Source organism: Pinus tabuliformis, chromosome 6 (genome assembly GCF_031772625.1).
Source record: "Pinus tabuliformis cultivar Carrire ecotype Pingquan chromosome 6, CPIR1, whole genome shotgun sequence".
NCBI classification, from domain to species: domain Eukaryota; kingdom Viridiplantae; phylum Streptophyta; class Pinopsida; order Pinales; family Pinaceae; genus Pinus; species Pinus tabuliformis.
In genome coordinates, this window is record NC_142292.1 from 1,786,321,264 (window position 1) to 1,786,347,963 (window position 26,700).

Sequence of the window (26,700 nt, forward strand, 5' to 3'; positions counted from 1 at the left end):
ATGAGATATGAAAGAGAGAATCCACAAATACTATCATTAATAAAAATGGCAAAATACATTATACCTTGGTGCAATAATGGACATATACTTCATTCTTGGCATGACCATTCCCTAAACCTACTATAATATTGGGATCACCTCACATGTAACACAAGTTCTAGTAGAAATCCCCAACATTACCAAGTTATATTTTCTATATCCCTCTTCGTCTAAACAAATTCTCTCTATATTGGGTTTTTTCTAAACTTAGGAGGATATATGTGTACACCCATGGTCATGAGTAGGAAAATTCTTTAATAATTGGCCCTGACGCAAGTTAGGCATAAGTGGTTCAAGCTTATCTCCTCCAGATTAACCTATTATAGAAATCAAACCTCCATTACTCCCACGCCAAAGGAAAGTAGAGTACGAAGGTTTTAGTCTACCCAATTGCAATGAAGTGATGGGTGCCAGAATGATAAGTCTATGGGATCTGTGGGTTAATAAAATTACACAGTCAAGAAGGTAAAATGAAGAATTGAAGCCAAAATGTTGGAAGGTTGAACGATGGTCTCTCTATCTAGCATATCATGGAAAACATGAGCTATAACATATGCCCCCAATGCATGAGGTCAAAAGAGAGATTGATGTAAAAAATGCATTACAAAAGGTTGTATCAAAATGTGATGGAAGGAGTCGATACTAAAGGACAGGTTTGAAGTCACACTGACAACCAACTATCAATCATAATTTGATCATCCCCAAGATGAGCATACCCATTCTCAGCATAAAGAGAAACTAAACATGGCAACAAACCGTACACTGCAAATCATGATATGAAATGCTAGTACATGGCCATTATACATACATAGTGGATCCATGTAAAAAAATAAAATATCATAGCCACTAGCGAATATAATGGAGATTTATGTCACAATATGCATAAATAGGACTATAGACACATAGAAGAGAGGTTTCACAAAGTAGTCCTCAAAATACATAACAATGATAAATAACACCAAAACGTCTTGGGAAGGGTGTCATATAATAGTGATATGTCCCTATCCCAATATCTTCTACTCATCCCCAATGGTATGAATATATTACATGTGAATAAATGAGCAGATGTATAGCATGGTACAAATTGTCTGATTATCTTTTAGTGAGGTATACTATGATGCGAGGGAATCCACTAATGATGAACATGAACCCCAAGGTACCTAGCAAAATTAAAAAAATATGAATAAATGTGTTGATGTTAAACACTCATCGATTCATCCAATTAGGAGTTAATGAGGTAAACTCACTTTTGACTGTGAAGAAGGTTTCCACTGAGGTCTACAAGATCTAAGGTGTTGTTGGCTCCTAGATAAAACACTTGGATAATGAGTTGAATTCAATAGGAAAATATCTATCGAAGGAGGTACTTAATGTATTCCCCATTAATTGAGATGGAATAGATCAAGAGATGATGTAAATGGATGAAGTTATGAGGTACATCTAATATAGGGATGGCTAAGACAAAAGGTTAACAAGGATAATAGTTGGCCAATTAAGGTTTAAGCCTCCCTTGAAAATGTAATAACAAGACACAATAGTGACTTGGAAGGATTGACTAATGAGCACCTTGTCATATTGTATGAAAATGTTGGAGACATTGAAGCACACTGTATAATGACTAAAAGAGTAACCACGCAGAGTAGTGGAATGACTCATATATATGGTACAACTCCTAAGGAGGCTAAAATCTAGTTGCAAGGCAATGATACAAATAAATTCCATGTTCAAGGATGATATCACTAACACTTTAGTTTACCAAGCACAAAAAGAAGACAAGTAAACTTCATTGCATCTTGTTTGTTTAGTTTTAATGAACCCCAAAAAGATATTAAAGGATACTTGATAAAGTGTCTTCTTGGTGCTTAAATGAGCTTAAAGAAGATGTAATAGTGTGCTAGATACATGATATATTTTTCATGAGGAATGAGCGAAAAAAATAGGTAAAGGGATTCTTGATACCCTTTAGTGTTTAACAAGCATGATAAGGATACAAAGGAAAGTTGTTCTAGAGAAACGAGTGCTATAAAGGGTAGCAACTTGTTTTGAGTTGACAAAAAATCACCCAAGCAAAGAAAATAAAATATGTTGGTAAGGAGAACCACTCATTGTATGGTTCCTCCAAGAAGGATAAAAACACCAAGCGAAGGCTATCAAGAAGGTTAAGTGCAATTTGATAGAAGTGATGAAAATGAGACCAATGAAAATTTACATGCATAAAATTCATTACAAGGTAGAAAGTAATGATGGAATCCTCCTAGGGTAATGCCAAAATATGAAAAAGAAGAGTATATGAGGTCAAATTCAAAGTCATGGTGGGTCAAAAGGAGGGATTATGGAGAGATAAAAAAATGCAGCATGGACACTAGCATGATAAAGAGGTGCTAAACCAAGGTATCCCTGTGAAGGACTACTCTATCGCACAATTTAGGACATGGAAATATAGAATGTTCAATGTTGTAACCTAATAACATTAGACATAATGTTTAATGAAGTATGTAAATGATGGTTAATGATGTAATAAACATGGAAATGAAAGACACACCCCTAAAATCTAGGTTTAATAAAAATGCACCTAGGACACATTATAGTATGTAACCTCAAGAATATGCTAGCATGATGACAAAAGTGTTCCATAATCTTGTAGAAAAATATAAATTAGTGAAAAATATGATGAAAATAGGATCGCAATCATGAATAAGAAGATTTGGAGAAGGTAAGTTGCCAATATAGGGAATAAATCCCCACATGTGGACTCCTAAGCTACACTTCTTGGTAAATGGAGAAATTTTATGGTTGGAAGTAGAGGAATTTATTTCATTATAAGACATTGAAGGTGAGGTTCCCTAACAGTGGTGGTTGAGTGAAAAATTATGGTAAAGGAGAGCATATATGAGCATGTGGCTGGATACTATGGGCCACATGCAGAAAAGGTTAATAATATGATACCCATTAAATAGGTAAATAGCTTCGCACTTCACACCATCCTATTTACCCTTACCTAGATATTATGCTCCATGAGGCCTAATTTAGCCTCTAAGGCTTAGACATATATAACTATACGATGTTTGAAACCTACCATCTTCAACTGGTATGAGGGTTTGTTAGCCAACATGAAGGACCAAATCACCCATTTCCAACTCGGAAAGCTAAAAGACATTGAGCATGTAATCATTCTAGTATATTTGTTTTTAGATTAGGTTCCTATGCTAATACCAAGGGTATGATACTCATATGATGTGCCCACACATCCATGCAAGATGTGATGGAAAATATTATGAGTAGAATAGATGGTGGACATGCTCAATAATGGTTTAATGACATTTTTTTTGTAGATTGTAACAAGATCAAATTTTATTTATTAATAATTATGCTTATGAAGAAACCACCTTCATGAATGACCTAGATCCTTTCATAGCCCATGGATGCATTAGGGTGCACTTGGTAACTATTTTTTGAATTTTTGTGATATTTAAATGTTTTTTGGTTTTTGGAATATGCAATTTTTTTGGTTTTCTCATGGATACATAATCACTAATACATTATTGGTTTAATATGTAGATGTGGGACTAAGCAAACCCCTGAGTAAGTCACCATTACACCATCGAGTAGTAACTAGAACATGGGTTGGCATGAAGCATCTTAAAAGGAGGTCGAGGAGCATGATGATCTACAAATGTTTCCATGCAATGTGGAGGTATTGGCACTAGGGGTATAACCTTTTTCTATTAAAGAGAGCCTTCTAAACCTATAGAGGCACATTGTTCATGCTATCTCTACTCACTACAAAGGCCTCATATTCAAACTCATTCTTTTGTGGGATGGGATCTAATTATGGTCTATGATCAGGATCATGACAAGTTGGGAGCAGGCAAGCTAGAGTCCCTCTGGAATGGTTCCTATCTTGTTAACTTTATTCCTAATAGAGGGGTCTACAAGTTAGTGGACCATGATGGAAACCCTTTATTGGAGCCACGTAATGGGATTTATTTTACGAATAGCTATGTATAAGTGTTATAGCTTCATGGTGCTTGTAGATCTTGTTTTAGGTTTGGGTGTGGTGTGTTTTTCCCTTTTTTATTTTATGTGTGTCTACATTACTTTGAGTGTTTTCTTGTGCATTGTGCTTGATTGGAATATTTCATGTTCCTTTAGGACATATGTAGGCTTTAGAGGAAATTCCAAACTTAGTAATGAAAACCTAGCTTCCATTTCTTAGGTTCTCCTTTCACCCACCAATGAGCTTGTGAGTTTAGGGGGAATTTGTCCTAGCCATGTGACCAATTGTGTGGCTAAATATAGTGTCACAATTCAGTTCTTGTCCAAGGCCACTTCCCTTGGAATTCATCACTTGGTTGTTAAAATTCACTCCCAAATCATAGTATCTTAGTTGAACCGTGTCTATTTGTGAGGAGTATTGTATTATTTCATCATTATTTGATGGTACATATTTTGGAATGAAATTTGTATACCATTTCCTACATTCATATTCCTAGAGACTTTAACACATTGGTAGATTCATTGGCCAAATACGTCTTGGATTGGAATTTGTCTCGTTAATTTTATAAAACTTGCATATAATATAATAATAATTAAAATCAAATAAAACATCATATGAATAACATGAAAAATTGAACGACAACATAACCTTCATGTATATACCAAATATCCAAAAAAGTTTTTTACAGCATGAATATTCTGGGTACATCAATCAAAATTGATGTTTGAGGGCTAGGCTTCTAAGTAACTACTTATGTCAAAATATTGTCCAAGGAATAGTACACTAAGAATATAATCCAAGTCATGTTGGAAGTAGTATAACATGATCCATACTAGATGTTGAAGGAAGCCTTGATGACGAGCAGGGATAACGGTAATGGTGTTCCCCTATCGATTTGGATGGGTATCATCGTTAGAAAAATGATATATCTATAGTTTCAATTCCTCAACTTTGTGTGTGGAATCACACGTCTCATCAAGTTACTTCCCTCCTCCTTATTAGATGGTTTGTGCCGAACCTACACTGTAGTTGTTCCTCGATAGTGAAATGGTGAATGAACTAGGGATTGGGTTGGTCCCATGTTTATATATCGAACTAATCACATATTAGTGACTATGTATCCTTGAAAAACCCAAAAAATTACATATTCCAAAAAAACCCAAAAATATTTAAATATAACAAAAATCAAAAAAGCAGTTACTAAGTGCACCCTAAGGCATATCAAAGGGTTGGACAAGATCGAGTCATTTATGAAGGTAGTTCCTTCATAATCATAATCATTAATGAATGTACTATGATCACTACAACATCTGACAAACCTATGATCAAACCACTACTCGACATGTCCACCCTGTACTGTATGATGAGGCTCATCAATGGGTAAATTATATGGACCTTAATGCCACTCTCCAGCTTATTAAAGTCAACTTTTCTCACATTTATTTACATGTTTTGTTATATTTTTCTTAGTGAGAAGGGTAAACATGAGATGTCATGTCTTCTGGCCTAATGTGCATTAATTGGAAGTTTTGGAGAAATTTTGGATAACTAAAGTGCAAGAACTCGAAGTAGACAAGAAAGAGGAACTTTAGGAGATTGGATCTTCGTCCTTAACTCATTACTCACTTGGAGATTCACCCACAATATCTCTTCAGCTCCGATTTACAAGCAGCCAATCCATTTAAGTCATTGGCACCCAATCTAGTGATAGTTGAAGACCAGTTGATATCGCGATGGGAACTAAACCTCCCTAAATTTAAAGAATTTGCTGGTATCTTCAGTTGTATAAATAACAAGGCCTAGATCCTCATTAGGACTCAAATTTTGTAATTGTAGCAAAGAGGCATTTTTGAGCTAAGACATTGTGACTAATGACTCTCATGTATTTTATATATTTTAATGGAAATGATAAACATTACCTTGATCCATCACTAACTTGACTCAGAGGGTTGAAGCTCTTGGGTTAGGGCCCAACCCTAGTAGAACAGGGTCTTCTTTCTGTACATGTATGCTTAGATTACATTCATAGTTTGTAGTTGAAGTGATTTTGGTTTTTTTAATCTGCAAGTATTTGGATGATTAATTAGTTTGCTTTGATTTGTGGATAGATAGATGAGTGGTATCATAGTGATAGTAAACACTTCAAAAAAATTGTGATAGTGGCCTTCATGTCATCTCCATTATGGGATCATGATTTGAGGGTTCCATTCAAACAACCCAAAAGAAAATTTCTTATTTGATTACTGTATAATCTAGGGTTTCTTGTTGAATAGATCACTGTATTTGAATTTCTCAAATGTTTTTGCAATTGTCATTTTTATCTCCTGAGTTTGATATGGTTTAAAATCACTTCCATTCATAAACTTATCCATTACATATTAATAACTTTGTTTTCCTCCAGTCAACTCATCTTTTCCATGTATAGATGAACTTTTGCATAAATGAAGAAATTAGTGTATGTTGTTGTAGGAGATGCTAATTTGCAGGGAGACCTCATCTCATTCACCACATATGAGTCCTATCCACCTATGCTACCAGGGCCCACCAACCCCTAAATCTAAATACTTGTTTTGTAAGAAAAGTGGTCATTTCCATTGAGCAACTCCAACCATCTTGAGGCATTTTACTGAGCCTTAGATAGTATGCACCTCCTCCATGCCATATTTCCATATCCGACACATTTACCACACTTCATTCTTCCTTTCCTACCATCTTCTAAGCTTTCAACTTGTTTCCTATAGTAAAATAAGGCATCCTATAGTAGAACTATGACATCCTGAAATACTACTGGAATCCCTGTAGCTACCTATTTTAAGCCTGGATTGAGCAGAAATCATCATTTGAGCCTAGATTACACCTCCACCTGGATTCCATACCCTTGAAGTAGTCCAGACCATTTCCTCCATACTTGTCATCCCTGCCAAAGAGAAAATGAAAATTAGCATTTGCATTCATAAAACTAAAAATCAAAAAGGTTATTTCTGCAAATTCTAAATCAACACATGCGTGGAGCAGCATAGTAATTCCTAGATCAAATTCCATGCTTAGCTAGTCCTGGTCATTAAATTTTATAAACATGGTTAAGCTAGGTTTCTTTTTCAAGAAAAATGTGTAGATGTTTAGCTAGATGATTTCATGTCACTTTGTAGCACCTTCCAATTTAGTCTTTCATTTCCTAGAGTAGGCAACATTCCCTTTTTGCATTAAGCATAATTTTCCCTTTTCCATGTGATTGTGAGACTCCTTCTAGTCAATACAAGATTGGTTTGAAAAGCCCTACTGGTTTATCGCATTGGTTGAAAATTGAGAAAAGTAGAACATTGAATATATTGTATGTACAACATTGTCACGTCTAAGTTTTTACGAACCCCGGGTTGATGAAGTAAAGTTGGTAGCCCTAGGATTTAAAACTTTCTTGTTGCAATATTAGTGCTCATCACATTCTGGCAGTGTTTTGGGGAGGTGTCTAAGAAGATGTGATTTATTCTTTCTTTTTCACTTTCTTTCTAATTCTACAAATGGTTCCATTTATAAAATAGTTGTAATATTTTTCTTTCTTTACTATTCTACAAGTAGTTCCATTTAGCAAGGAGTTGTAATTTTTTTTTTCTTTCTTTCCATTATGCAAGTAATTCTTAAAAGAACACTAAAAAAGAAGACTTATTAAATGTCTCGTAGGAGTAGAGACAACTTAGGGAAAAAAATTTGAAATACCCCCACCACATCGAGCAACCAACCTTCCCTCTTCTTCGGTGGTTGTGAGTTAGATGACCCATTAGGTGAAAAACCAAAGTTATTTGAAGAGCCATTTGGGGAAGAAGAAGAGACCATTCCACTGACCTACACCATGGCTGAAAATAGAAATGGGGTTGGAGACAGAGAAGGAGATGAGAATAGAGTTGAGGGTAATTTTCCCAGTAGAGAAACTAATGGAGATGCTAGGATAAAAAACATCAGTCCCTATTCCCTTCCTCACTTCCATGGCCTAACCTCAGAGGACTCGGATAACTTTTTGTTTGAGTTTTTTGTCATATGAAGAACTTATGATTACACCTCTAATGACCAGAAGTTGAAATTGTTCCCATCCCCCCTCAAAGATGCAGCCTTGCGCTAGTTTATGTGTTTACCTGGGGAAAACATCACCACCTGAGCTCAGATGAAATATGCCTTCAACAATAAGTATAAGGACTATTGCAGGTTCAAAGATACCAAAGATGAAATTTTTGGAATGACCTTGGGATATGACGAATCTTTAGAAGATTATGAGGAAAGGTTCCAACTCAGCTGCAAAAGGGTCAAGTGCACCCTTAATCTTAAATCACTTAAGTTAGTATGTCTTAGAGCGATGATGGAAGGTCTCATAGAAACCCTAAACCTTATGTTAGGAGGAGACATATGTCAATTACCCTATGACTATATCAAGACAGTTTCAAAATCATTCTAGGGTAGGTAGAGAGAAAGATAGGGCCAGTCAAGCTTTGGTGATTTTATCCTCCTCCAACACATCCATAAAAGGTGAAATTGGGAACATGGTGGAATACGTAAAGAGTGAAATGATGCATACCCTTTCTCTGCAAATGAACAACATGTAGATCAAGAGGAAGGAGGAGGAAGTAGAAGGATCCTTAGCTATATTTTTCCCTAGATGCACTAGGAGGAACCAAAACAACGAATTTCCATTGAATATTATAGAAATATGCTCGGTTTGTGAGGCAAACCATTCCACAGAAAAGTGCCCTTATTCGTCTGGATTAAAATTCATGTATTAGGGAATTGAAGGGGTGATTGAATAAATCTGCTATATCAACCAAAGGAGGCCTCAAGGACCTCGACCATACTAGCAAGGCATGCAAGTGGCATATTATTCATATTACAACCCTAACAAGAATGCATTCATTTCCCCTTGGTTCCATCCTTCTCATCATTCATAGTCCACACCTTCTCCCTTGTCATTTTCACCTCAATACCATTCCCAACATGCCAACTAACCATTTCAACCGTATTCTCCTCCACAACATTAGTGGATGCACCATCCCATGGGTGGATGCCCCCATACAACCAATCTCTAGCATTAATGCCTCCACCTCCATCTCAACTAAAGCTCCTACACCCTGCTCCACCTAAGCAACCTTAGATGCATTCTTAACCAAATCCAAACCCGAACAACAGACATGCACAATAGGTCTATAGAGGAAAAGCGTTTTACACTACCTATGCTGTGGAAATTCAAGAAATCAACCTTACGTTTTGAAGAGTACTTCCAGATAATCAAATTCCATATCCACCTAAGGAGCTTGAAGAGGAAAAGGAAGAGAGTGGCTCTCAAGCAAATCCACGTCCTTTTTCTGAGAGATTAATCCATCATGTCTAACACACCCCAGAAGAGTCTAAAATTTTGGGTGAATTGCAAAACATGTGTGTTAAAATCCCACTTCTCTAAGCTATCAAGGATGTCCCCATCTACAACAAGTTAATGAAGGAGTAATGTTTGAAATATCCTTGGAGGAGAAGGAAAGAAACCCCTACCACTAATGTCATTGGACAACTATCCGACTTAATGTTGGGTGGGTGATAATCCTAGACTATCTATATCATGGAAGTCCTATGGTAGATGTGAACATCGATGGCATCATTGTCCCAGATACCTTGATTGATCTTGGGGCTAACATCAATGTGATCACTAAGGAGACTATGCTTATACTGAATCTCCAAGTATCATTAAGAAAGACCACAATAGTCTTGCATCTTGTAGATAGGTCAACAGTAGCTCCTACGGGGGTTGTTGAGGATGTGTTGGTCTCCATTGATTCCTTGGAATACCCTGTTAACTTCTTAGTTCTCCAACATAATACCAAGTTCAATGGTTATCCTATCATCCTTGCAAGGCCATGGTTAGCCACTGTTGATGCTTGCATGGTTAGGAATATGACCATTGAAAATGGGCATTTATCCAAATGATTGGTCTTGTACCCTCATCCTCAACCATCAATGGAGCATGACTTAACTTTATGGTTAAAAGAGGTGGAGGAAGATGTGGTTTACTCTTCCTTGATCTCTACCCTAGATACCACTATAGGAGGGGCACAACATGATGAAGATGACCTAATTGAGCAAATCCTCCAGAATCAGCCGCCCAACACCATGTCCGTTGAGTATTTAGTTAAGAAATATTAAGATAACCCTTGGACTAATTTTTGCCTAGCTGAATCAAGTCTTACTGATGTCAAGATGATATAATTTGGCCCACAAGAAACATTGGAAATCAACCCCTCTCTTTGGACATGAGGAAGAGGAGTTATGTGACATGCTAAGAAAGCATCTGGATGCCTTTGCCTGGAGTTACAAGGAAATGAAGGGAGTGCAACCTTCGGTGTGTACTCACAGCCTTTACATCAAGGAAGGATGCAAACGAGTGAGCCAACCTCAGAGGAGAGTGAACTGAGCCCTCAAGGACATAATCAAAGAATTACTGTAGAAGCTATTAGATGTAGGGTTCATTTACCCCATCTCAGATAGTGATTGGGTGTCTCCTCTAGTTTTGGTTCCAAATAAAAATTGGAAATGGAGGATTTGTGTGAATTATAGAGAGATAAACAAAGCCACAGAAAAGGACCCTTCCCTCTACCTTTCATTGACCAAGTATTAGATAGTCTGGTAGGAGAGAAGTTATTCTCTTTCCGAGATGGATTCAGTCATTATAGTCAGATCCATATCAACCCAAAGGACCAAGATAAAAATATATTCACCTCTCCCTAGGGTACCTTTGCTTATAGGGTCCTTCCTCTTGGTTTATGCAATGCCCATGCCACTTTTCAGAAGTAAGTCATGAGCATCTTTATAGAGATAGTCCATGACTATGTGGAATTTTATATGGATGATTTCACCCCCTATGGGTGTGATTTCTTGGAGGCTATCTCTAAGTTTGGAAAAGTATTAAAAAAAGGCATTGAAATGAACTTATCCCTTAGTCATGACAAGTGTGAATTCCTGACAACTACAGGGAATATTCTAGGTCACTCAATATCCCATTAAGTATTGCAAGTGGACCCAAATAATATAGCTATCATAAAGAGGGTCCCTACACCTCATAACTAGAGGGGTGTTAGAACTTTTTTAGGTTTCTTTGGATACTATAGGAAATTCATAAAAGACTTCAGCAAGGTAGCCTCACCTTTTTTTGGAGTATTGGCCAGGGACTTTGAATTGTTATGGTTAGAAAGCAACCAAGAGGCCATAGAAACCCTAAAGAACATGTTGACTACTGCACCTATACTTTGAGGCCCAAATTGGGATCTTCCTTTACACATCCATGCTGATGCCTCTAGCAAAGCTATAGGAGTAGATCTTGGCTAGATAGATGACAAGCTACCTTATGCCATTTACTTAATCAGTAAAAATATGTCCCAAGTTGAATTGAACTACACTATGACTGAAAAAGAGCTCCTAACAGTTGTCGATTCCTTGAATAAACTTAGACATTACATTACTGGTTCTAGACCTTTGTACAAAGTGACCGTGCTGCTATTAAATATTTGACGAACAAACCTGATGTGAATTCCTAAATTATTAGCTAGTTTCTTTTGTTACAACAGTTTAATCTAACTATCATTGATAAGCCTAGTAGAGAAAATGTAGTTGCGGATTTTTTGTCTAGATTGGTTTTGCCTATAGGTGACGAAGGAATGGTTGATGACCAACTGTTAGATGAGAATTTATTCACCATTTTAGTTCTCCCTCTATGGTTTTTTGACATAGAAAACTACTTAGTAGATGTACAGTTCCCTCCAAATCTTCCCTCTAAGGGAAAGAGCATAAATATAAGGAAAAGTGCCCCATTCACTTTGATTGCAGGAAATCTCTCCAAGATGGGCCCAAATCAATTTCCGAGAACATGTGTCAAGTAGGAGGAAGCTTTCGAAATCCTTCTAGGCTGTCATGATGGGCATTGTGGAGGTCAGTTTGCACCCAAAAGGATGACCTTTAATATACTAAAAGTTTGCTACTATTGGCTCACTCTCCACCAAGATGTAAGAAGGTATACCAACTAATGTGACCGGTCCCAAAGAATGGGGAAACCTACTCTCAATGATGAAATCTCCTTGTAACCTTAAGTAAATTTTGAGCCATTTAACAAGTGGGGCATGGATTTCATTGGACCCATTAATCCATCATCAAGATAGAAAAATTACATCATTGTGTGCACTAACTACTTGACAAAGTGGGATGAAACCAAGGCTCTCAAGGTAGCCACAGAAGAAAAAGTGGTTGAGTTCTTGAGGGAGAATGTGTTTTACATGTTTGGATACGTTATAGAGCTAGTCACTAATCAGGGCACTCTATTCACCTCACTCATGATTGATAATATATTAAACAAATATAAGATCAAGGACAAGATATCCACTCCTTACCACCCTCAAGTCAATCAAGAAGTAGAAGTTACCAACATAGGATTGGAAAACATTTTTAGAAAGGTGGTGAGAAACATCAGGGAAGATTGGGCTGAAAGACTAGTGGAGGCCACTTGGGCTTATAATGCAACTTCAAAGACAACCACTAGATTCACACCTTGTGATTTAGTGTATGGGAAGAAGATCTTCTCTCCATTGGGTTTGACTATAACGCTTTAGGAATGGAAGCACAATTAGATTTGGATGCTACAAGGGAATAACAAGAGAGAATTCTCTAGCTCAATGGGTTATATGAATTCAGGATACAGGCCCTCCTACACACAGAAGTGACTCAAGTACAAAAAAGGTCTAGCATGACAAAAATATCATAGGTAAACTATTGCAAGAAGGTGATTGATGTCTACTGTATGACTCCAGAATTAAGGATTTAAAAAGTAAGTTGATGACCAGATGGTTGGGCCCATATGTGATATAAAAGTGTTATGAAAATGGGGTTGTTCAAATAAGAACCATTATTGAAGAAGGTATCCCCTTACTTATCAATGGTTATTGACTGAAAGCCTACAAAAATCCTTTGTCAAAGAAGGAGTTCGTCACTAGTATCAATAAGAGAGTAATGGTGATTGAAAGAGTCTTGACTTCCACCTCACCAAATTCTTGAAGACTGTTGAGTCTTTTGGAAAAAAGAATCAATAATTGACCTAGGTGAAAACCTCCATGATGCACTTGAGGCCCACTTTTAGGTTAAAAGCCTCCTTGATAGAGCTCAAGAGTGAAAACAATAAAAATAAATTAAAGACCCCTAGGTGAAAGACTCCCTTGTGACACCTAGTGAAGGAAAACATGATGAAACCCTCCTTTGAGGAAACCCAGTTGTCTTTCAAAATAAAATAGAAGTGAAAAAAACACAAAAATGTAATGGCAGGGTGTTGGAAATAATATTGAGAGGGGGGGCGAATCAGTATTATCAAGTCAATTATTTCCTTTTTCAAATCCAGATCATATACGCTACTTCAGTTAGTGAAAACCGCCTATATACGCAACTACGTATAAGGAGACCCACATATACCATGCAAACTTATAATTTACTTTATCTTACAGATGTTGATCATTAATCTGTGTATCAAAATCATATAGACAGTAATGAGAAATAGTGAAATGGAGCAGAAGACAATCACACACCAGAACACAAGATATAAGGTGGAAACCCAATGTGGGTGAAAACCACCTTCTGCAATTTGTCTCTATCTTCTTTTAATTAGAAACTTCTTTTTACAATTATTCTGTACTGGTGCAGTCCTTTACCAGTACGCAGGTTGCAACCTGCAGAGAGCTACAACCCTCTCTCGTTCTCCAGCTTCTCCTGGAAGGGAGCTACAACCCCCTTAGATCTTTCACTATCCAAGATACTAGTACGTAGGTGCTGGCCTACAGAAGGCTACAACCTTCTCTTGCTTCGAGGGATCACGTTTCATAATTTTTCAGACTAGATCCATGAACATCAATCAATCATCAAGACTTTCTCCATCAAACAATCTCCTTTTCACCAATTAGAACTGAATCAAGTAGACACTTCTCTGACAGTTGTACCCAAAACAAAATAACACTAACCACACACCAAATTCTGAACCCAGAACACTGCAGCAATAAACAGAAGCAACTAGAACACAACTCAACATATGTACACTACTTCAATAACCAGAAACCTGCGTGCATATGCTTCTGTGTTTGGACCAACCTGCATATACGTTGTTTTTACTCACAAAATCAATGTGTATATGCACTTTCGCTTCACTGAACCTGCGTACAGATCTATAAAGGACAATTCTCTCTTTCAAATATTCAGACATTAATTAACCCAGATTACCAGATTTATAGATCAAGCATGCGCCACATATAACGGATCAAAATCATACAAAGATACTATTATTAAAGCCTTAAGATTATGAGCCATCATTAGAACTTATCCTTTTCTTTGCGCTTAGGTTCCTCCTTCATTCAGATCCAGATCTGCACCATAACCCAATCACCAATATTTCAGATCTAGCACTTTATCAGATATTCAATAATTCAGATCATGCTTTGCCAAATGATCTCCTTCCTCTTTTATAGTCTTAGACCTTTCACAATACCACCGTCCAAAACCATAACAAAACAATACCATGGACCCAATACTTGGGATCAGCACTTTTGACGAGATACCATGGCCCAAAACCATAGGTTCAAATACCAAGGACTAAATACCACGGACCAAAAGTAAGTTCTCCAACATGTACGTGCTTTTCCTTGCATGAAAGTGCGTGTATACGCATATGCACCTTTGAAATGACTAACCCACATATATATGCGTCTTCGTCTAGATGAACCTGCGTATATATCTTTTCCTTCATTCTGAGAGCCTGAACTGAAATCTGTCACCAGAGTGAGTTTCCATCAAGGACAACACCTGTGCCATAGCTCCAAACCTGTGCCATAATGCCAATAATCTCCCCCTTTGGACTTGACGGCAACCCTAAGATCTCAAAGTCATTCTCATCCTTTGTCATCAAGGGCAAAGGGTTGTGCTCTTGCTGAGTACATGCTGAAATCTCTGCTCTGTTGTGCTGACCATGCTCCCCCTGACTGTAAGAAAGATTTGCAAAAGGATGTTCATCAAGAAGAACCATGACTTATACATCATAAAAGACCTTCCTATCACCAAAAGACTCTATACATACATCCATCACCCAACCAAGTGGGGATCATCCACCCAACCAAGCGGGGATACATCAGAAATTTACACATGACAACCAAGTACATTACATCATTCATCCCAGACATAGTGGGGAAACCAAAATAGGTCGTTACATGACCTTGGCACCATAATAGGAGATACATGACATAGAGATGAAATATATAGAGCAAGAATTATGGAAGTCACTAATAACTGATATTAGCAACATCTGTCAATCACTATTCAAATCAGAAACCATGTTTTCTTTCTGTTCTCCCTCTGCATTTGTTCCACATGATATCAATAGCTGTGAACCTGAACCAAGAGATTCTAATGTAATGCCAACAATGCATTATCAAAAGTTTATCTGCTCCCCCTGAATCTGTGCCAGATGGTCTCTGTCAAACCCATATCAGACTTTCTTCAACCAGAGTTTTTCCCCACTAATTTCTTTCAAAGTGCCATATACGCGACTGTCTCTGCATAAACCGGCGTATGTACACGGATCCTCCTCAAGAAACTCGCGTACACCCATTTTTATCTAAAACAGACAAGTTTCAACAACAAGATGATGCATCAACTACTCCCAACTTCTGTCTGAGGTATTCAAAAGTTTCCTTGGGCAGTGGTTTGGTGAGAATATCAACAACGGATGATACTTTGAGTGATGTGATTTACAGAATTGGGAGACTCAATATTGATTTAGTCGCAACTTAATCAATGGAGCAGCCTGGACCATCTCATAAAGGTCCCCCAAAGTGGCTGGCAAAGACACTTGAAAGTGTTCATCCTAATGATGTTGGAAAGGTAGGGACTAGAAATTCAACCTGAAAAAATGGAGGTGATGTAGATGACTCTGATTCACCTATTGATATGGATCTTTATTATGATTGCGAATTGAATTTTTCTATAGATTTTCAACCAACTTCCTTCATAGAAGCTACTTCTCATGATGAATGGAAAGAAGTAATGCAAAAGGAGTATGGTGCCCTAATAAAGAATGGCACTTGGAAGCTAGTTGATCCTCCAGTGGGAACCAAACCAATTGGCTACAAGTGGGTCTGCAAGAACAAGTGTAAAGTTGATGGCTCACTTGACAACCAGAAAGCCAGGCTTATGGCAAAAGGTTTTGCACAGAAGGAAGGGGTCGATTATGAGGAGACTTTTTCCCCCATAGAAAAATGGGCTACCATTTTGACACTCTTTGCCCTAGCAGCTCAGAACGGTTGGAAAGTCCATCAAATGGATGCAAAACCTGCCTTCTTGAATGGAGACCTAAAAGAGAATGCTTTTATGCCCCAGCCTGAAGGATTCATTGTGAAAGGACATGAACATAAACTATGCAAACTTGTGAAATCCTTGTATGGCCTTAAACAAGCACCACAAGCCTGGTATGAAAACCTAACTGAGTATCTTCTAAAACTCAATTTCAAACATTATGATCTTCATGATACAACTTTCTTTGTCAAGAACGTTGGCAAAATAGTTGTATATCTTATGGTATATGTAGATGATCTTTTGATGATAGGGAAGAATGAGAGCTACATTGCATCCATAAACAAGGAATTGAGGAAAGATTTTGAAATGACTGATTTGGCTATGTTCATTACTATCTTGGTATTGAAGTAACTCAACATCCGAAGTCCATATTCCTTTCTCAAAAGAAGTACATTGGAGATTTGTTGAATAGGTTTGGCATGACTAAATGCAATCCTCTCACTACTCCAATGGAACAAAACTTAAAGCTCACATCCATTGAAGGAAAAGAATTTGAGGATGCAACAAAGTATAGACAACTTGTAGGAAGTCTCAACTACCTAACTACTACTAGACCAAACATTTCATTTGTTGCTAGAATCCTCTCCAGGTTTATAAAAAAGCCCATTGAGGGACATTGGTTTGCTGCAAAAAAAGTTCTAAAGTACTTGAAGGGAAATCAAGACTTTCAAATCAAGTATATAGAGGTGGGTGACTTCAGCTTGATTGGATACTTTGACTCAGACTTCGATGGAGATAAAGAAAATGGGGTATCTACTTGAGCTTATGTTATGAGTCTTGGGTCAGGATTTGTCTCCTAGAGATCACACAAATAATCAGTTCTGGCAGATTCCACAACAGAGGCAGAATATGTGGCAGCAGCTGAGGCAACAAAAGAAATTGTGTGCTCAGGAAAAATCTTGAATATTTGCAGGTAAAACAAGTATAATCGACTCCAGTCATGATTTAAAATACCTCAGAAATAAAGTTGGCCAAGAACACAAAGTTCCATGATCAAACGAAGCACATTTATACAAAATATCATCTAATTTGATGTCAAGCTGAGGCCAAAACAATCCATCTTCACCATTGTTCCACTATTCCATCTTCACCAAAGTGCTTGGAAGAGAAAGGCTTGAAAGATTTAGAGCGATGCTTAGGCTCACCAACATCCCTTCAGATTGGGGGGGGGTGGGTGGAATGTTGACACCTAATCATAGGGATTGGGTGAACAACTATAATTAATGTAAATAAATAATAGAGGAAATGGAGATCCATTAGGAGATGAACTGAACAGTCACTCCCTATTGTATATAACAACAAACAACCTAAATGAATAATACAAATAAATTTGAGGAGTTACCTCCTGGTCTAACAAATTTCATAAATTGATACTTTTTGAAAAGTGATAAATCTAACATTAGGATATTTGAAATTAACATAAGTTTAATTTTATTGTATTTTATTTATTTATTCTTAATATGAATCTATCACACAAATAGAAATACTACCCTTTTTCTTCCTATGTTGAAACAATAATAAATAAGGATTTCAACTTTATAAATTTGATATTTTTGAAACACCATAAATCCATAAATAAAATATTTAAAAGAAAAAGTTATAGGAATTTAAATTTGTATACATTAATTTCATCGTTATATTTCAATTTTCAAGTTTAAATAATAAACATATTTACCCTCCCCGGATGCGGGTGCTATGTTGCATCACAAGGACGCGCCACTTGCCACGGAAGGGAGGACACACGCCGGATGAAGCCCTTTAAGGCCCCTCGCCGCCACCTCCTCAAGCCGGGCAATGCAGCATACCAGCCTTAATGAAGGCGCAGGGACCATAGCTGGAGTTGATGGCCGCATTCAATGCGGGAGAACTTCGAAAGAATGAGGAGGGCGATAAGAATGGCAGCTTGGGGGCAGTCGCTGCTCAATGCGATGGTGTTCATGCTCAGAATTCTGAGAATAGCGGGGTTACTGTTGACTTGGGGGAGGCTGGCCGACTGCTGGTCCTCCCTGGTTCTTGCCTGCGTGCATTTGTGTGTCACCCGGAGCCGAATTGGAAGGGAATTCTGTCTGAGAAGGAAGCTGCTGGAAGTATGGTGCGAGAAAGAATGCCATGTCGAAGAGGCAGAGGTTCAGGGCGTGCCAGATCCTCTCGCGAGCCCGCAGCAGACACTCATCACCACTGCTGCTGTTGTTACTGCCATCGACGAGTGGGAGCTGCCCCTGTGCAGGCTAGCCAATTTGTGGAGGCTGGAGGGTCCAACAATGGTGAGCCAAGGCTACCTGCGTTTGGCTCGGTTATTTTCACACTGGGCAATTCCAGAGATAATGCGGGTATCAATGCCCACATATCTGTGTTATTCACCAGAGTCCCTGAGGAAAATGAGGAAGGTATGCCGCGGCCACCTGCAGTGGAAAATCCCTTGGATAACGAGGGAGGAATTCCCCTGGAGCATGGAGGAAGCCTGCCACAGTCTCTGGCGGAAGAATGTCGGGTGGTTGACAAAGGAAAGCGCCCACAGGGTGAGGCTTCAAGCTCGGGGGGCACATCACTGCGGGAGCACCACCACTCTTCCAGCCATGCGCGTGAACCTGAATTGCCAGCCTTCATGGATGGCTTACCCGAGGGACATGGATGGGCGTGGATTCGGGAGGCTGAGCCAGAGGATGAGCCTGAGGAAGCTGCGACCGAGGACTAGGCCCAGGTGGCACTCCCGCGTTCTTCCGGGACGCGTGTGGGATCGTGGACGGTTCAGTTTTCTTTCCTGTTGTCTCGTGTCTTACTTGGCTGGTTTCCTGTTCAATGTTGTCACTTGGTTTCATGTGTCTACTGCTGTTACTTGTTTTCTTTTCTGATATGGATAGTAGCGTCTTTGCTTTGGGCCTTATGCGCATGCCCTGTAGAAGTCTGAGTAATCGAATTTTTGAACTCTGCCCCTGCGTGGGTTTCACAGAGATGTTTAGGATCTTTTTGTTAATGGATGCACTGGTTAAAACTGGAAACATTACCAGGTGCAATTGGTTTTGGACTCTGTCACAGCTGCCCATGGAGCCACAAATGGACATGGGCAGCCAGATATCTCGAATGTAAGTTTTAGCTGTACATATTAATACAAAAGTAGGTAGTGTTGCTTAGAAAAAAAAAAAATAAACATATTTACCCTATAAAATGTGCTTTTTTGTACAAGGTTATAAATCCAAATTTAGAACGGTATAAACTATGTACGTCTCAGTAGACTTCACTCAAATAACTTCTTGTAGCAATCCCTTGTCCCACAAATTAAAAGATTCCGTACATCAATTTGGTTGTCTCACCTTAACATTACATTATTGTACAACTTGAATGAGTGTAATAGTTAAGAGCATGTGTTTTGTCATTTGTTGTAATTCTTAAATGAATTAGAGTATATACCACTTAGTACACTTTAACATACAAATGAAAAGTAACGATTCCTTATACCACAACAAAAATACCTCACACACCAATTTAATTTCTAAACTAATAAATTAATTTTTTTTTAAGTGCCAATAAAGTTGTATAATCAAAATCAATATTAAATATGCTCTTAAGAAGAGTGCAGGTAAGCCATGACATGCTTCCATAACATAAAATCATGGAAACCACCCACATCATATGAGAGGAAGGTAAACCAAAACGTGCTTCCGTAATATAAAATCATGGCAACCACCCACATCATGTGAGAGGACTTAGCCTAAAACCATAAAATTGTGTTTTGAAGTAGAGAGTTTTCCTTCTTTGGATTGATCAATGGTGTTGGTGGATGTAAACAAAACTCTGGATTAATAAGAATAGGGAGAGAGGCTTCCAAGGACTCTGTAACCAATTTTTTTTCAACTAACAACCAAACTGATTATCAAATTCGATTTCTTTGAAACTTAAATTTTCAAATTGAAAATCAAACTCATAATAAAACATATAAATTCCATTGATGATGAACACTGCTTCTTTGAAATTGAAAAATTCCAAGTTCAAAATGAAAGTGATAACCAATCCTTATAAACCAAAAATCTAGATAATGAAAAGGAAAAAAAATTCAATGAATAACCTAAATTGAGTTTCGATTTTGTCAATTTTTTTTTATTATTTCTATATTTTCAATTTTATGAATAATATTTGTCCTAAACATGAAATAAGCCATGTTATTCGAGCCTTATTAATGCTTCCCACAGACCTATGGAATCTCGATATTTTAGTTGATATGGATGTTTATCATTATTTCTAGAGGATATTATATTAGTTTAAATAAAAATAAATTAAAACAAATTATACGCCCCACTAATTTATTTCCAATCATATTAATGATTCCAATAGAACATGGAATCACAATATTTTAGTGGTTATGGATATTTGATAGCATATTAGTTTAAATAAATAGAATGTCTAAAAACAAAATTATTATATCAAATATATATTTTTAATAATATTATATTTTTAAAAATTATATTAAGACTTATATTTATTTTATTGTTAAATACCTTGACCGCTACTTCTTGGGTTCTAGGGTGTTAGACATAATAAAAAAATTTGTGATTTCAAATTATTAAATAGATAGTAAATATTATTTACCCATATGCCATTTATAAATGTAATCTGTTACATAATAACACTTCTAATATTTGCTATTTGACTACTAAAATAATACAGTGTTTAAGTATATTTTATTTTACTAATATAAAACTGAAGATATATGTAGATTGTGGAGAGTTTACAATGTTAATACATAAAAAGATGCATTGAGATTTCTCTTCCACTTTTGAGCGTCATACATTTCCACATGAACAAAAAAATAAAAAATAAAAAAATGGTTATGATGTCCAAATATTAAATAGAAAGCAAATATCATTCATGTAAATACAAGTAATATTTCACTCCAAAATTCTGGTAACAAGTAAACTATGAATCTAAATATTTCACTAATTTATGAAATATTTAGTAAAAATACAAACTATTACATAATGACAATCAAGCACAAGCCATAAATAAACACAAGCTATTACATAATGGATAAATAAAAGCTATTACATAATGGAAATCAAGCACATGCCATGGATAAATGCAAGATGCTACAGAATAGCAATCATAATATTGTTGAAAATTCACAATATTAATAAATAGAAAAATGCAGGGACATTTACAAAAAATATATATGAAAATGTAAATTTCCACCTATAAAATATATATATATATATATATAATTAATTTAATAAAAAAATATTAAATAAATAGTAAATATGACTCACCAAGAGGCAAGTTGTTATAGAATAGCAATCCTATTACTCGGGCGGAGTTCACAATTCAAACATCTTATTGGAAGACAAGTAAATTCAAAAAAACTCAAAACTCAACCCTCAACTCCTGTAACAAGTAGATTACGATTATAAATATTCAACGGATTTATGAAAGTTGCCCGAGCCGCAACCCAGATTCTTGCCCGAGAGATTGTTTCCAATATGGATTGCCCGTCCGCTAAAACCTAGTTTTTCATGCGCGTCCAAGTCCCAATCCACCACCGTCGGGTTTGAGTGGAAACAGCTCCAACGTATCCGTGGACAGTGAGCTCTTGGCCGGGTCAACATTGGATATTACCCTGCGTGGACCCTGGATATTGGCCGGGTCCACGTTGGATGTTACATCTGAATCCTCCATAACGATTTCCCTGCGTTGCCTCTCGACTCGATCTCCAATTCCAATGTGATGACCCCGTAAAACATGTAATTGTGAAAGTTACTATGGTAAGAAACTTATGTGAATTATTAATTACTGGGTTAAATGATATTATTTTATTTATCAAATGGAATATATTTGGAAAAATGTTGGCAGCCTCCTAAGGGAGGATTTCTAAAGAAAGGAAATAGTTATAAAACTGAAAAAATAAACTAACCCTTCAGCCAGGAAAAGTCCTGGGAGGGAAACCCCTGGTCTGTGGTGACAGAGAGGGAGAGAAATTTCAAGAAAAGGAAAGAAGAAGGAAAAGGGGGTTAAGTCTGGTGAGGACCAGATAACCCTAGCACAACTGTGCATGAGTCTTGTTGAGGGCTACAGGGCTGCAAGACAGCTCGGGGGGGAGAATCCAACATATCATTGGATCTCATGGTTGGGTGGATAAGAGCAAGCTTGTAGATTGCAGGTGAACTTCTGGAGCTATAAAACTGGTGCCTAATAAACCAGGTATGTGTTATTCACCTGAACTAGACTGCTGTATTAGTATGCTGGATGCTTAGAATGAAGGTATGGTTGCACCCGAGTTCTGTTGTTAACTAGATGAAACAGTATATTTATAATATCTTGAACAATGTCTAAGTGTGCTTAGGACTGGCTATTCAACCCAATAGGGATTATCTGTTACATTCTATGCGTGGAAACTGTGTAGAGCACAATGCATGATATCTGTAAGAAAATTATGCATGATAACTGCAAGAGAAAAATGCAAGATAACTGTGAAAAGAACAATGCATGATAACTGTATTAAAGCGATGCATGTAGTTATATAAAAAACAATGCTCATTCTGTATGGAAAGTCAAGCATAGAACCGTTACCATGATCTTGAAGGATTATAATAATATGCAGAGAGCACGTGAGTGCGTAGTGGAAATGTAGTACACTATTAACCCGTGAGAGGGTTTCTGTCAAACTAATAATATAATAGTATAGAAACCGTGAGAGGGTTTCTGTACAAACATTGATATAGTAATTATGTAAACCGTGAGAGGGTTTCTGACAAATTAACAATATAATGACATATAACCCGTGAGAGGGTTTCGGTACAAGTTAACAATATAATGCCATATAAACCGTGAGAGGGTTTCTGCACCAACAATAATATAAAGATCATATGAAACAGCAGAACGACATATAACCAGACGTATCCCTTGAACAGCTGTAGAGTATATTAAAACATGCAATGCAATACATAGTATAAATGAGGCTGTTTCAATGTGAAACCGTCGGGCCCTGTACCTAGGGTTTCCCTCGACATACATATACATACATGCGAAACAGGTAAGGATTACCATTGTAATAACATAAAATATAACAAATAATATCAAAATATGAGGTTATAGAACTGCCGTGGATACGGCCGCTGAACCGCCATATACAGCCACGCCCTGACAAGTTAACAAAGGGATGGTGGAGACGAAACCCTCAAAGGGATTATGTCTCGGCCTGTTAAACAGAGCAAACAAATATAACCATAACAAGACGATCATGAACCATTTGGAAACAAAATCATATGTATGGCAAAGACAAGTTGTATATGCATCCAACCAAATAACGAAAACCTGTATATCGTATTCCACAGAAAACAAAATATTCATATATTAACATCGAGATTAATAAACCCTGACGGGTATTACGACAATCTATTTGTCAAAGACCAGAGAGCTGAATAATGGACTCACGGTCTCGCATAAACACAGATTAATCACAGTGAAACATTCTGGAGAACAAGAGGATTTGGAAGAGGTAAACATTCCGTCCTGAGTCGTATTGTTCCGGTTCCGGCAAAGGAGACCGTGAACCCTTAATTAAAGCATACAAATGGTGCCAAATAAATTACAACACAAAACTGTAACCAGAGAAGGACGCAGGTACCGGCATGGGGAAGCCGACCTCGTACCCTAACCAGGGTTTAGCAGAAGATGGGAACCCTGAATCAACACATAAGGAATGCCATGAGGAACCCCTCAGGCCGAAAGGAAATACATGAAAACTTCCAGATACATTCCGCCTAACGTATTAATCTATGCACTGTAACCATTCATGAGCAGATAAATACCTGGAAATGCCTCGGCTGTATCATTCTTCCCCTGAGTGGTAGGAGGGATGAGAAACATCGACCTGCACACGAGAATGGGAAGTAACCTTGAATGCAATAAACCAGAAGCATGAAACCCTGATGAGTTATGCACTGTATTTATATTCAAACGAATAACAGCTGAAAGGAATCAATGAGTCGGCGGTCTGCGAACCTTAGTTACCTGAAGTAGCTAGCCGAGACTTGGCATTCGTTGCAGGGTTTGAGCGGCTGGATGGAGAAAGGGTTCGACCTCTTCTCCAAGTGCAAATAAACCCGAAACAAGCGACCCAGAGGTATAAATGGAACCGATAAACCCTGGAGCATTGCCAACCCTTGGATCCATGCAACAGATCCTCATCGTCCCTCTGATTAGTGCTTTGGCGCGCGAACCCGGCGACCTCCCCAAGGCTTCACATGGCCTCTGCACGGTGGTTGCCATCTGGCCAGGGTAGGTGGAACCATTTAGTAAACTGTCCACACCTGGCACCGGAAACAAATCAGAAGGGCAGGTTGATAGCCGTGATTCCGTTGACCTCTGTCTTATAACAAAGTCGCCAATGCATCATAAACCGTAACTTAAGTGGTGGGTAATATTGTGTGTAATCATAGCAGCACGATTAGTGCTTTAATCAAATGCATTACGTATGTATATATGTTTATATAACAAATGTATTGCATATGTATATGTTTATAGTTAGAATATGGTCGTTGTGTGGTGGGTTTGTAGTAAGGTTTTTGTAGTAAAGGTTATCATAATTTTTGTTTTTTATGGTGTATTACCGTGGAGTGTGACAATATGGTATCAGAGCAGAGGTTTCAAAACTGTGACCTCTGGAGCAGTAAGATTCAGCTATACGGAAAATTATCATGTAATACATGTATGAAGAAGAATTAAATTCCGCTAACTGTTCTCTGTTTATTACTTAGGGGACACTTACGGAAACAGTAATCTGTTAACAGTCAATAATAAAGATGGAGGACATGCAGGGAGCTGGCAGCGTTCCTCTGGAAAATCCAGAGTTGTGGGTACAGCTTGGTGCGGAGACACGCAGTACCAATCTGGCGATACTGCAAACAGTTCAAGAACTGAAAAGTGAAATGGCGCGTCTGCGAGAAGACAACGCGCGATTAACAGTGGAGCAGGAAAGAATTTTGAAGAGCCTGTCGGATAGACAAAATCCACCATTAGCCAATCCTAGTGCAGAGCAGCAAAGGGCAACTGAAGAACGGAATTATGCACCTGAAATCTCAGAAGAAAAGGAGGACCATTCTGACAATGTGTTAGAACAGCAGACTTCAAAGAGACAGAAAATGGAATTACAGGGTGAGTTCCGGAAAATTAAACCTCCACATTTTGATGGAGAGCAGGAAGAAGCGGCAGAGGCTTGGTTAATTAACATTAACAAGTACTTCCAGCTGTATGAATATGATCAGAACCTGAAGGCGCGGCTGGCCATCTTCCAGCTACAGGGCAAAGCAACCCTGTGGTGGGAGGAAATTAAAATCGTAAAAGGGGTAAGCGAGCAGAGCATAACCTGGGAAAAATTTCAGAAATACTTCAAGGAGAGATATCTAACCGAACGTTTCTATGACGAGAAGGCACAGGAATTCCATGATTTACGACTGGGACAACAGTCCATGGACGAGTTCATTAACCTCTTCACTTCTCTGCTTCGCTATGTGCCATATATCAAGGAGGAAAAGGCCAAAGTGCAGAGATTTGTGAGCAGCTTACCAGCCTACATAAGAGAACGCATTGAGTTTGATAACCCCAGGACAATGGACGAGGCGATTTGTAAGGCAAGAATCTGTTATCAGCAAAACAAACAGAAAGGAGACATTTCAAATAAAAGGTGGAATGAAAGAAAAAGCAACAGAATTGCTGGTAACAACAAAGGAAGTCGTGGTAATAGCAGCAAGGGTGCTGGTAAGGGACAGATTGGCAGAAATGTAGCAAAAAGTACATTTCGGACTAAGCCAAGTGAGAGCAGAATCAGTGAACCACCTGCCAGGTCCGACCTTGAAGGAATAACCCGACCCCCTGTTCAATGTTGGGGTTGTGGAGGACCACATTATGTTAAGAACTGCGCACAGCGTAAAGGAGTGGACCAAATATCTCAGATCCAAGAAGCATCGACTGTTGGAGAAGTGGCACGCAGCGTACCAAGAATTAACGCAGCCTTGGATGACCGTCAAGCGGAATACCAACCGACCATGGTGGAGTTTGAAGGTAAAATTGCAAACCTTTCTATAGTTGTTCTTATTGACCCTGGAGCTACTTTGAGTTATGTTAGTCCAAAAATAGTAGAACAGTGTAAGTTACCTTCTGAAAAGTTCAGGAGTCCATGGCTGGTACAACTAGCCACAGGAGCTAAGAGACGAGTCTTAGCCAAAATTAATAACTGTTCTTTCAGCATAGCTGGACAGCCAATTACAGCATACCTGAAT

General features: G+C 37.9%; 1 long non-coding RNA gene across 2 annotated transcripts; it reads right to left on the reverse strand.

Annotated features, from left to right (window-relative positions):
• Positions 1–23,753: 23,753 nt before the first annotated feature.
• LOC149266155 (uncharacterized) lies at positions 23,754–24,603 on the reverse strand. Of its 2 annotated transcripts, XR_016252453.1 has the most exons (3): positions 24,434–24,603; positions 24,232–24,293; positions 23,754–24,103 (listed from the first exon to the last, which is right to left on the reverse strand). It is a non-coding gene; the product is annotated as an uncharacterized LOC149266155 (long non-coding RNA). The 2 variants fall into 2 exon arrangements; XR_016252456.1 differs by having other exon boundaries at positions 23,754–24,293; positions 24,425–24,603.
• Positions 24,604–26,700: the final 2,097 nt, after the last annotated feature.